The following is a 13,786-nucleotide window of genomic DNA, read 5'->3' as shown; positions in this document are numbered from 1 at the left end:
TCATCCCCCGTTGCCAATACCAGGTCCAGTAAGGCATCCCCCCTAGTGGGACCATGTACCTCCTGCGTCAGGTGGAGGTCTTGTACACAGGATAGGAACCTGTGTGAATGGTGGGACTTTGCTGTCTGCGTCTCCCAGCAGATGTCTGGGTAGTTTAGATCCCCCATGACTACCCCCATGACAAGAGGCGGCAGCTGCTGCAGCACAGTGGAGCGTGGTGGGCAGTGTGGCCAGAGCAGAGCACATGGTGGAGGAAGATGCAGGCTGTCTGCTATGGGCTTGGGCTCCCCACCCTGCTGCCCTTCCCCTGGGGCCTCCATAGCCCATCAGGTAGGATCCAACATGGCAGGGCAGAGCAGGGCTGGCTGGGGAAGCTCCTTGCCACTCCTGTGGTGCCCCCTCCCTACTTTACAGCAGTGGGGGCAGCAACATGGGGGCTGCTGCCAGGTGGATGCCTTGCCAGGGTGGTGTGGGGCTTGTAGCAGCAAGGAGTGTCTTTGCCCTGCTCTCCCCTGCTGTGCCAGGTCCCGCCCACTGGGCCACAGAGTCCCTGGGGGGAAGGCAGTAGGATAGGAAGCCCAAGCCCGCAATGGACAGCCTGCAGCCACCCCTTTCCCTGCTCCATATACAAATCTAGGGGGCATGTGACCCCCACTCCATCGCCACAGGACAGCGCACAGTGACAGGGAGCCAGCCTCCGCACGACACCTGGATAAGCCGCCCACAGCCTCCTCCCACTCCCCACTTGGGCCCTGTGGCCACACATGGCCCTGCGCCCCAAGCCCCATGCACCGCCCTTCTGGGTATCAGTAGCAGCATCTGCAGCCCTGCCCAACTCCCTCCTTCCCTATGGGGGCCTCAATCCCCCCCACCTAGCCAGACTTACCTGCTAAAGCTGGTAGCCATGTGTATGTGTAAATGCACACATACACATGGCACCCCCTGCCTGACCACCCTTCTCTTGCTCCCCCCGGCCCCTTGCAGGCTGGAAGAGTTCAGAGAGCTCTTTGCAGAAGTGGAAATTATGTGTGTTTCTCCCTTAAAATGTTAAATCTGTGTTTTGCTCAGTTAAAAGGGAAAATCTGCATTTTTTTTTCCTTTTTCCATGGGAAACAGAAAACCCTTATCCCTGGTTATATATTGTGTATTTTTTTAAAATATGGCAAACTAGGCAAAAATATACTCCAAAGAAGTTGTTTCTTTAGCCCTGTAGTCATTAAAATTAAATGTACATCTTTTTCAGTTTCATAAAACAAAATCAAGTCTTCTTGAGCATCTTGACAGTACATCTGATGCTTCAATGAAAGTTATTTCCACACCTGAATTAATGTTTTGAGTTGCAATTAAAAATTATCTGCAGTGCTGTGAAACAGGAGCTACATTACCAGGAGCAGCTGCTAGGCAACAGCATTACAAAAGAAAGAACAGCTTAATTAGTAGAACACTAAGACCATTAAAAAAGGAGAAAGGGTTATTAACACCTGTGAAGAGTTGAAGGAATCAGGTAGGTTGTAATGAGTCATGAAGTCAAGTGATACCCTCAGTGCTGTCTGAATAGAAATGCTGCTACCACGGCCAGGTAATTTGTTTAAACTTTGGATGGACCAGGAATGAAAGAGGGGTTCAAGTGCCTCTGAGCGCACACACGTATATACTGATAATAGTGTGTATAAGTATATATAGCATAATGTCATATTACCTTCATTTTTTACTATACATTCCTTAAGACTAGTTATTCTGCTTTCTGTATTTAGAAACTAACACAAATATTCTTAAAATATGTATAATTTATTTTAGTAACTACAGTATATACCAATATCCTTTTCCTTAAATATTTATAGAAGTAAACAAATTTATCACAAATAATGTATCTAAATACATCTCAATTAAAAATGAAGCATATATCTATTTTGATAATATTAACATCTCCTTTTTTATTGCCAGATAGATCTCATTATGCATTAAAACGATGTACCATTTAAACTTTACAATTGAAATGGCAAGGTAAAAAGAAGAAAGGAAGGAGATAAGTACTTCTGGAATCAGAGAGTTGGGGAGAGTGGAAAAATGCCAATATCAGAGAATCCACACCTATATCAAACCAATTCTTCCTAGACACATTCTGTTCAGGAAGAAAATCAGAGAAGCAATTTTATTTCCTCAGCCTCTACATTCTATTATTCACCTTCAAAATCAAGCTTATTACTGAGAGCCTGGCATGAAGACAAGTAAGTATTGATCATTTCCATACAGGGGAATTTCAAAGTATAACAGGCATCAACATTTTTAATCCATTTTCCACAATCTGCATGCAATTTTTATGGGGCAGATAGTTAATTACAGTTAACTTATGCAATTAATGGAAAAACAAAGTAATGCATTCATTTTCTTTTTTATCGCATTAATTGCACACGTAGTTTTGACCAGCAGAGCAGACCAGTTCTGGACCAGCTGGAACCCATGCGTGCAGCCCACCCCATGCCTGCTCCAGACTCACCTGCCCATGCTGAGCAGCGGCAGATCCAGGCAGAAGCTGCTGGTCAGCACGGGGGGAAAGTGGCCCCTCTCCCTCACCACTGCCAAGCCCTCCTTGCTCCAGTTGCATCTGGCTGCCGCGGTCCTGGGTCCATGAGCAGAACCTATTGGTGCCCCACCACCACCCCCTGCAATGGGGGGTTAGACCCCCCTTTCCCCTCAGCCTACCAACATCTGGCCACGCTCCTGCTCCTGCTGCTGGAGCAGCGAGGAGGAGTGGGGGGGATGCGGACACTTGGCAAGGGTTGCTGCCCCCCTGCCAGGCAGACCCGGCTGCACTCCAGAGCAGGGTTTCACACACCCCCACCCCCTTCTCAGCCAGCTGGAGCAGTGATAGTGCTTCTGTTAGGGAGGAGGACGGAGGCAACCCTGTGTGGCTGGAACAGACAGCACAGCCCATCCCAGGGCTGCAGAGCCAGCTAATTAACTGTCTGGCTTCCTAATTGGCTGAGGGGAGTGCAGCCTACCCTTAATTCCAGCTGTTGTATGAAACTTCATACTGCCAACAGTTCTGCTTAGGTAAGTCTGCTTAGGTAAGTCTCCCAGTTCTGTGCTCTCTGGTCTCCCTGGTTCCTGACCCCAGTTTCTCCCTGTCCCATGGCTTTGGATTTCCCTTTGCATAGGTTTCCTGGCATTACTTGTCTCTCTTTATGGACCTCAGTTTGTGAATTGTGCCTTGGATCCGGTAACTCAGCACCTAGATGCTGCCCCTGGTCTGTGTTCTATACTTTGCCCCTGGATTTCTCTCTGGATCTGGTAATTTGGCTTCCGATCCCTAACTCAGCCCCTGGTCCCTGCATTCCCTCAGTAGCCTAACCACTAGGCAAGACTGTGTATGATTTGGTCCCTTACACCGCACCTCACACAAGGCTCTGAAAATCGCACACACCAGCTGAACAAGCATCATACATGGTGAACTGGGAGCCAGTCCAGCTACTTCAAAAGAATGATACCCCAGACTGTGCAAGGAGAGGCACACACAACTGTCCCTCAGGAGTTGCTGGGGGAGATCTCACCTGGATCTTCAGTTTGGGACCACCATGCTGAGCAATTTTCTTTACTCCTTCAGCCGACTTGGCAGTTTTGGGGGATGGATCTGGCTGAGCAGGGAAGGCAGGGAGACCACATCATCCCTTGTCCTGCACCATCAAGGACAGGACAAGGGGCAATGTGTGTTTCACTCAATGAAGCTGATCAACTGTGCTGGACACATTGCAGCACACCTGATCTTATTCATTGGCTCACATCTATTTCTAGCCCTAGAGACTCCACCCAGTCTGCATAAATGTGGACAGGCTCACATAAAATCTTATTTTCCAAAAGCCATGCACAGACCTTGTGTCTCATGATTGGAATCTCACTATATCCAAATCTGGCACAATAAGTAGAATAGAAAATACCTTAAGCCCTCTGAATGAAGTTATTAGTTATAGTCCCAGGTATCAGCCAAAGAAATGAAAAACCTGACAAATGCTAGGAATTTTGTGTGTGCAAAGAAAAGGCACAGTTGACCTCTAATGACTTTAGCTACTTTGGGGTTAAACCACTGCTAAACTGGTGTTCAGTGGTCTGTGACTTGGCTTGAGGTGCCTGTAGGACAGCTGCATGGCATTTTGGTATCTGCATCCTTGTTTGGACATGGGCCTGTGAGATTGGGGTTCAGTTGTCTTCTCCACCACAGACACCCCTGGTTACCTTTTGGCAAGTCACAGTGGAAGTCTCAAACTAGGCACTATCTTGACAGCAAGCACTGTCATAAAGGCATTCTCAGAGCACATCAAAGACCTAATAGGAAAGTCAGGCAGAAGCAAGAAGAGCTTTAAGTAGTTGCTGCACTGCATGATGTGCACTAGGGGGAGCTAGGAGGACTGTGTAGGGAGCCACAGCTGTAAGAAAAGGGAGGGGGTACATAGCCAAGATGGCTCTGCTCTTCCCTCAGCTAACAGAGCTGGGTGTAGAGTGGACCTCTCCTGGGACTACTAATAAGGGGAGAAGGGCTCTTAACAGGCCCTATGATGGGGGTATACAATTGTACCCCCAGGGTATGATGGGGGTACAATTATACCAGGCTCCCATGCTCGGGATGTGGGGGCATGACTATTAGAATTGTCTTGCTTGGTGGACATGAAAGTATGATGAGTAAAATAATAACTGCAAGCAACATCTGTGTGCATAAAGTACCAGTCTTGCCAGAAACTGGCTTGACCAGCCGTAAGGCAATGAGAGCCAGGGAGTTCTCAGCTGCCAGCATGTACCTGGATCTTAAAGGGCCTGGTTGTGAGCAACCCACACAGATGCTGGCTGCCATAAAAAGGGTGGGGAGAGGTTTGAGGTGGCGGGGAAGAACTGATGTGGAAGGCCAAGGGGAGGGCAGTCAATGATCCTTCCTCCCTTCAGAAAATCCCAGTTGTGCCACTGATTGTAGTAGAGTTATTCCATTGCCTAGTGATCTTTATCAACTGTAGTTCAGAATAACCTACCCCAAGTTAGAGGCTGAAAGGCAAATGCTAGGAACAAGCTGCCACCCCTGGTGATCCCTGCCAGCTGCCAACGCCCTGCCACTGCATGCTGCTGAAATCCTAAGTCTGCTGGCCAGGTCCAATTGTTCTGTGGGCTGGATTTGGCCCATGAACTGTACCGACGCCTGGCCTAGCACATTGATCTGGGTAATTTATTTGTAACCCGAGCAGCTAAAGTAAAAGCATTCAGTAGAAGACATTTTCTCTCTTTTGTATCATATCAATATATAAAAATGAGGCAATATTTATGTGGGAATAATGAAAGAAACCAGAAGGAAATGAAAGAAGTTTCTTTTCTAGGGAAGATTCCCCAAATTAACCAATACTTTAGAAACCAGAGAAAAAATCTGAAAATAATTGGTCGCTAAAGAAAGAGTTCAATTTGATCCATTTTGGGCTGCTCACATGGCAAAATCTGGACAGCAAAGCCAAGATAAAACCTTTCATCTGTCCTCAGGCATTTGTAATGATTGATGGGACATAAAGTAAAAAATAAAATAGCTTATGAACAGAAACCAGCAAAATATTAACAGTTGTTGATTCAACCTCAGAGTTATCACATGTAGATCAGCTGATTTTCATATTCTGGTTTATCAGTCTAGAAAGCTAAATTTATTCAAAGGCTTATTGGAATTTGAGCCAATAGAGGGCCATGCAAGTTCAAGCCTTGTTAACTCTGTGCTAGACATCGTGAAGAACCTAAGTTTGGACATATCCCACTGCTGTGGACAAAGCTAGCCATATGTCAGGACAGTATGACTGACTCAAGTAAATGCACTTATCCACTATGTTCCTTTCACTTCACACTCACTAAATTTGATGGAGGTCAACAATATTAACAACAGTTGCTTGAATGTTGTTATTTCCTTTTGCTTTACATAGTCATTGTATGCTTTCTGCTGTGCATCTACCTATTGCTAGAAATCTGTTTTTGGCAGTAGCAGCTCTGGTAACATACAGACACTGACACACAAGTCTGTCAGGCACAAGATGTAGTAACTGGGGAGACTGTATAATAGCTTTGTGTCAGCATTACGAAGGGATTCAGCAAGCCCTAGAAGACTTTTTGCAAGACACGAAACAATTGACTGTAATCCATTTTAAGGCAGCTTCCCTTCAGAACTAAATGGAAAAAAAATAGAAATGTTTTTTGTGGCTCGATTTTGGGACAGTGCTTCAGCAGTTTAAAATGACTGGCATACAACTACAGAGAACAGACCCTGACCTTCGTACAGCAGTTCACCAACTGGGATCACTGGGATCATTTTTGGCTGCACTGCAAGAAGAATGCAAGTATTTTGAAAATGTTTCCAAGAACAATGCAGGGCTGTTTGCACAAAAAGAAAAATAAACTGTGTCACGTTTGGTACTGTTGGAGTGATGTTGTAGCGATGATGGTCCAGGACTTATGTGAGATTCTGTATCATGCTTGAAAAAGGAAAAGTCTGAAGATGAATCTGGAGAGCCTGAGACCTGACTTCAAGGAAAGCAAAAATTATACATGGAAACATTCAGTCTTTTAATAGACAGTCTACTACTGTGTCTTTACTGTAGTATCAATGCTGATTGACTGACTGTTTCAGAATCCTGTTTGACCTCAGCTCATTTGGCATCCCTGACATTCACAAACGTACTGCTGACCTGGCTACGCATTACCCCCCCAGGATTTGGATGATGAAGACTTTTGTAAATAAACTTACACAATTGAAATTAATTGTATAGGATGAGCCAGATAAACTTGCAGCCAAACTGCTGAAAGACTTAAGACACAGTGGCCTTGAGTCAGTGGCCCTAAAGTGGATATTGCCCTGGCACTATCTGTAAAGGAGAATGTACGTTCTCAAAGATGGCTAATAAAAAAAAATGAGCTTAAATTAAATACACAACAGAGACACCTGAATGACTCATCTCCTACAGCGGTGTAATCAAAACTGGCACAACAAATGGATTTTGATGATGTTGTGAAAGCTCAAAAGAAACCATTCATTTGGAATTCAGCAACAGATTATATTTGTGCCTTTTTTATATTTGGTTATGGTGTTAATACTGGCAATTTTCTATCATGGGTGGTGGTCAGGACAGTCCTGTTTGGACCTGTGTTTTTTGGGCCCAGCACCTCAAGAATTCCTAATCTGTTGCTGCATTTATGCTTTATAACTGGTTCTATGGGGAAAGGCAAGGAAGGTCTCATAGTGCCTGAAAGCTTGTCCAGCACCTTTTTCTATAATTAGTCTATAAGGTGCATTTCCAGGAGCATCAGCAGTACAGCAACACAACCCTAGTTAAAAAGCAAACGGCAGAGTCCAGGACAGAAAACCTGCTATGTACTTTACAACCAGGAAAGCAAGGACTGGGAGAAGGGCCTCCTGGGCCAGGGAGTCCAGTCCCCTGCATTCACAGGCACTCATTCACCCAAAGAATCCTCAGAAATCTCCTCTTCAGTCCCTCACATGCAGCTACAAGGCACAAAACCCACAAACACCAAGGACACCACATAACATGCCACTGGTAACAACAGGGAAGAATGCACTGCCACTGATCTGTTTTAGTTTGAAGTCAGTCAAAAGGCAGGGTAGATATGCACCTTGATAGACTGGCAAAATAGAGCGACCCTCTGCCCCTCCCTCCTGCTTTCCCTTCTACTATATTCAAATCACTCACTCCACTTTATCCTCTCCTCCATTCTGTCCTTTCACAGCATCTGATAAAGTGAACTTGGGTTCACAAAAGCTTGTGCTCTCTCTCTATATATATATATCTTATTTTGTTAGTCTATTAAGGTGTATATCTACCATGCCTTCTGACTGTCACTCCAATGACAGGGAAGTAGTTGGTATAAAAGATGCTCAGAAAATCCTAGAACAAGGGCCAGGACCCACACTACAAAGAGAAATGAAACAAAACAAAACAAAATCCTATATTCCATATTAATCTCCTGACTCCAAATTTGGTGATCAGTATGAAGCTGAGAAGAAGAGATGACCTGTTAGCAGGACCTTTAGCAGGACAGAAGCATCAGCATGTCTTAGTCACAAATGCTCAGCCTCCACTGTGGTCAAAACCTCAGTGTTTTAGGGGAAGATGAATCCTTCACTCCATCTCAAAGCTAGTGGCATTCAGGAGGGAGAAAATCCCTTCCTAGTTCCAAGTGGCAGCCAGCTAGGGCCCTAAGGCATGGGATCACCAGACAACTTCCCCCACTATGACAGCTGCCACCTCTGTACTCCAACCTGGGGATTGCAAGTGCGATGACTGGCATCCTTTCGTCTGCAAGAGAAGGTGGATATTGCAGCCTATGGCATAAATGGTTTGCAGTGGCTCAAGTGACTGAATAGCCCAATTTAAGATTTGCATAATCTGTGGCAGTGCCTGCTAGTGTATGTGTCATGATTGGGTGCTTCGGGAGCTCCTTGCTTCCTGCGGACTCTTATTTTCTCTTCAAGTTGTTGGAGCCAATTCCTGTGGTGGACTTTAATGCCCTGGTGGAGACGGTAATGCCACTTGTTCTGATCACTTGCCAAGGTTTCCCATTGGTCAGGATCAATTCCAAATGCTTTCATATCTCGTTTGCATGTGTCTTTGTAGCAAAGCTTGGGACATCTTGTTGTTCTTGTTCCCTCCGATATTATCCCATATAGTATGTCCTTGGGTATGTATCCATCTTCCAATCTGCTCAGATGGCCTAGCCAGCTCAGTCATCTCTGTTTGAGTCGGGCTGTCACACTTGGTAGATATGGCCTTTGAATAACCTCTGTGTTGGTAACTTTATCTTGCCATTTAATGTTGAGTATGTGGCATAAACTGTGCAGGTGGAAGCTGTTTAACCTTTTCTCTTGATGTGCATAAGTTGTCCATGTTTCTCCACCATACGTGAGTGCTGAGTACGCAAGCCTTATACACTAGCATTTTGGTCTTGATGGTAAGCTTTGAGTTGTTCCATATTTATTTATATGGAATTAAATAAATATTTAGTAAATATTTATATAATTAAATATTAAATAAATATTTAATAAATATTTAGTTAGTCTGCTGAAGGTGGTGGCAACCTTTCCAATGTGAACATTAAGTTCTTCATCCAGTGAGAGGGTGGTGGTCACTGTGGAGCCTAGGTAGCTGAACTTTTGAACTACTTCTATCTGGTTCTCATTCAAGGTGACTGGATCTTGTAGAACTCCCTGCCCTAACATAACTGTTTTCTTTATACTGATGGTTTTTATTCTTTATTGCAAGTGCATAATTCCACATGGGCACACACTGATTCCTGAGCCAGAACTGCCTGTCCTATCACAGCATCCCTTCCATAAACATATCCAGTGTTATTTTGAAGCGATTCAGGTTCTTTCTACTCCCCCCTTGCTTCAAAGATTGATCTAAAACGTTAGTTCTCTGATCATTAGAGAATTCATTCCAGCTCTGGAATCAGAACTTGTGGTAGAGAGATGATGTCTTTTACTAATTTCTTATCTGAATTTATCTATAGCTAGTTTGCAGCCACTTGATCTTGTACCAATGTTGTTTTTCAACATGAAGAACTGTTCCCCTTCCCTAAAATTCACTCCATGACTGTGCTTGTAAAGGATGATCATACAACCTCTCTATTTCTTGTTTGTTACACTAAACAAGCCCAGTTCCTTTAATCTTTCATAAGAAAAGCTCCCTATTCTCTTAATCATCTGTGGCCCTTTTCTTGAGCCATTCCAGTTGCTTTTAGTCTTTGGAACTCTGCTGACCAGAATTGCATATAGTATTCTAAATGGAGTCTTGCCAGGGCCTTTAACCCCCCATTTCTATTGGCTATACAGCATCGTATATACCTTATGATCTCAAGTTGCAGTGAGGGAAGTTTAGGTTAAATATCAGGAAAAACTTTTTCACTAGGAGGGTAGTAAAGCACTGGAAACAGGCTACCCAGAGAGGCTGTGGAATCACTATCCTTAGAGGTTTTTATGGTAGACAAATTCTTGGCTGGGATGATATGTTTGGGGGTGGTCCTGCTTTGAGCAAGGGGTTGGACTGGATGACCTCTTGAGGTCCCTTCCAACCCTAATTGTCTATGATTCTAGGATTGCATTAGTCTTTTTCACACCTATGTTGCAGTAGCAGTTCCTGATCACTCAACATTTGACTAATGTGCCCAGGTCTTCCTCATCCTCCAGATATCTCTCTATCCCTAGAGTCCTTGCTATTTGTCTCTAAATGTGTGACTTTTCACTGTTCAGATTAATTCAATTTCTAATATTCCAATCCACAAGATTATCTGATTTTTTTTGTATTAATAATCCAATCCCTTTATACAACTGCAGTACACTCCAATTTAGAGTCATTCACAAATATCAAGAGGATGCTTCAAACTCCAGTACCATGGTCACTTACCAATTGGTCTTAAAACCAATTTCTGACAGACAACCACTGATAACTACCTTGCAATCAGACCAGTCACCTTTTAACATATATCTGCTATAGTCTCTCTTTGAGACAGCTCCTTTATTTCATGATGTAATTCCCATCCTCCCATTTGGTCAATTTCCCATGAGACAGCATCAAAAGCTTTTCTTAGATCCATATAAATTAAGTCCACTGCAATAACCTTGTCTAAGGAAAGTCCTTTATTTTAACACAGAAGGATATTAAATAACCTGACATGGTTGTTCTTTGGCAAACCCTGTTGCGTTCTGTCTTATTCTCCTTTTCCTTCCAGATCTTTAACGATTATTTGCTTCAGTATGTATTCTAAGACCTTCCATACTATTGAAGTTAAGCTAACAGGCCTGTACTTAGCTTGGTTACTCATTCTCCCTTTTTTAATTGGCAACTTCAATATTCTAAGGCAGCAGTGTGCAATGTCTTCACCTTGCAGGCCAGATGGATGGTGCCCAGTCCATCCATGGGCCAGATCTGGCTGCTGGGCCCAATCCAGCTCTCAGGGTGGCTGCAGCAGAAGCCAGATCTGGCTATACAGAAAGAAGGGGCAGGGGGTAGCCCAGCCCCAGTCTGGCCATGTGGGATAAAGAGGCATGGCCTGGCCCCAGTCTGCTCATATGGGGAGAAGGGGCATAGCCTAGTCTCGATCCAGCTTTGTGGGAGGAGGAAGCATGGTTCACCCCGCATCTGGCTGCACAGAGTTTGGGAATGTGTCAGTGAGGGAGACAGTATTAATTGCCGCTGCTTCCTGCCACCAAATTTCCCAACCTGTGGCATGCTACATGGGCTGGGGGTCACAGCTCCATGGGCTGGATTTGGCCCTCAAGCTGGAAATTGAGCATCCCAATTCTAGGGGAGAGAATATCTGGACCTTGCCCCCAATTTTATGACAGCAAGCGGTCCCAGTATTATTTCCACCTCAAGTACAAGAATTTCTATTAATAATTTCCTCTGTATATTCTTAATGGCCTATTTGAAGTGCTTGCTCATTCATGCAGGTTTGTAGCACTCCCCACTACCACCACCACCCCCCCACACACACACACATTTTTTCTTTTACTTAGGATGCAAATTCCTGATTGCATTTATACGTTTTCCTTGAAATAATAGGTCCATGCCACTTCCACATCCAAGTCTCTTAGCTCTCAAATCCAATCGACTGCTTTAACCTCTTTAATTGGTTGCCTATGGTTCCCAAAGTGAGTCTTTCAGAGGTCTCAGACCCTGGTTATAGACCTCTTTTTGTCCCTTCCGAATTTAGGGGACTGTTAACATGCCTCCCAACACAAGCTCTTTAAGGTCCTTTTTCTTATTCCTTCCTAAGTGATTTTCACCTAAATAGATTCTATTTTGTCTACACCATCACATCCCTACAGTCTACCACCACAGGTCATGCAGGTCAATTCCCTCCTACACCCTCCACAAGCCCCACACCTATGCAGGATTCTGCTATTCATTCCCCTAAGACACACAGAGTTGCCTCAAGGGGTCCCAGCAGGTCCAGTCCTCAAGCAGAGAACAGGACAGGTCACCACCTCCTTCCCCCAAGACTATTGTCAATCTCCATTGCTGCAGTCAGGATATATTCCCAGACCCCCACCCCCACCCCTCGGCAGTACTGGGGTCTCTGCCTTATCCCCTCTTGGTATCCTCTCCTCTTCCCATCTCTCTCTGTCCCTTCCCCGCCCATTCTGGGCTCACCCTGTCTAGCCTGTATGCTCCTCCCCTGACCCTCCCTCTGATCTTTCCAGATATAATTACCTCTAACTATAATCTGTTCCTCCTTCGTTGTCATGGCACAAGGCTTCCTGGTGGCACTTGCTTGTTCCTTAAGGACAGATGCATTATTACAGCTGGATGTCAACAAGAGCCACTGGTTTGATGGCATAACAAGGAGACTGAGTCACCTCCTTGAGCCCAAAGGAGAGCGGATTGATTCAGATGCTTTTGAAGCACATGGTGACATTGTAACAAATACCATTAATTCAAGCAGCCACCTGCTCCTTCCCATTGCCACCCTCCCCGGGCCTGCCTAACACCTCTGTCTGTGCAATCTCTTTCTGTCCATCCATCTGTCCTTCTGAGCTGACAGAACATATCCATCTGTCCTAAGCTCTGTCCAGCACTCCAAGCTCTATCTTTCAGCTCCAATGGTCAAAGCAGTGAAGTACCATTCACTTCTGCCATTGTCTATAGAGCAAAGACCTGGCCAGTGACAACACTTAAACCCTTCCAAGACAACAATTCACCACACCACCACCCCTGGGCCACTTTGCCCACCCTCCTGGGAATAACAGAGGGGATGAAAGGCAGGCACGCGGATCTCCTGCCATGGGGGAGTAGGAGCTCCTGTTATGAGGGGAAGGGGAAGCCTAGAGGAACCCAGAGCCCATGAGATGAGAAAAAGGCAACTTGGTATGAGAGAGGAGTACTGGGGCAAAAGTCCTGAGATTCAAGGGAGGCATACTGGTGGGGGAAGGAGAAATGGAGGCATTGGGGAAAGCGGGGAACAGGAGGACACAGAGTTGCTGGTTGTGGGGAAAGGTTGGGGAAACTGTAGGGAGCACCTGAATTAAAGGAGGGCAGCCAAAGGGGCAGAAAAGGGGGAAGCCTGAGGCCCCTCGGCTACATTAAGCCCACCTGAAGGAGACTATGCCAAGTGGTACCCCTAACAGTCCCTTTTTCTGTGCTATGTATCCATCTTTTTTCCCCCTCCCCCTACCCCACTCCCTGCCAACCAATCTCCTGGTGGGCTTCATGTATCCATCCACCTGAGTATTGTTTATCCCTCCCTCCATCCCAGCTCTCTCCCATCTACCTATCCATCTCAGCACTGGAGGCCAAATTTAGCGCATTTGTTAAAATCAGGCTGGAATAAGATTTCTAGTGAACAGGAAGCTCTCAGAGCCAGGCAGCCTAGTCGATTTGATGCCCGGGTCAGTTTCACTGCTCATGGCAGCTGCAGAACTGACCCGCTGTCAGTTCCAAGGGGCAGGGCCAGGGCCAGGGCCAGGGGCAGAGGTCCCCCAGGATCCCCCCTCCCCCCAGCCTCCCAGGCCTGTGTAGAGTCAAGCCGGCACACCTGTCCCCAGCAAGGCTCCCTGCTCAATATAACGCGGCCAGGCTAAACACAGCACAGAGTTTGCTGGTGCAAGAGGTCCTGGGGGGAGACCCTGAACCCAGGAGCCAGGCACAGCCCCCACCTCAGCTGGGACCTTCCTTGGCTGGGACTCACAGGCCCCTGCCAGAGCTCAGCCCCGTGGCCCCAGCCGCCTAGCTCCCCCGACGTCCAGGGGTCACCTTCCCAGTCA

The 13,786-nt window shown here is 45.8% G+C and overlaps 1 protein-coding gene across 1 annotated transcript in view; it reads left to right on the top strand.

Annotated features, from left to right (window-relative positions):
- The first annotated feature begins 1,988 nt into the window (after nucleotides 1–1,988).
- Nucleotides 1,989–13,786, top strand: part of LPCAT4 (lysophosphatidylcholine acyltransferase 4) — a 32,411-nt gene continuing 20,613 nt past the window's right edge. Inside the window, exon 1 of the mRNA XM_025209566.1 lies at nucleotides 1,989–2,228. The gene's annotated coding sequence lies outside the window, so the exon portion shown is untranslated. The remainder of the gene's footprint in view (nucleotides 2,229–13,786) is intronic.

Source organism: Alligator sinensis, unplaced genomic scaffold, assembly GCF_000455745.1.
Source record: "Alligator sinensis unplaced genomic scaffold, ASM45574v1 scaffold842_1, whole genome shotgun sequence".
NCBI lineage: Eukaryota > Metazoa > Chordata > Crocodylia > Alligatoridae > Alligator > Alligator sinensis.
This window is presented reverse-complemented; position numbering and strand designations above follow the sequence as displayed.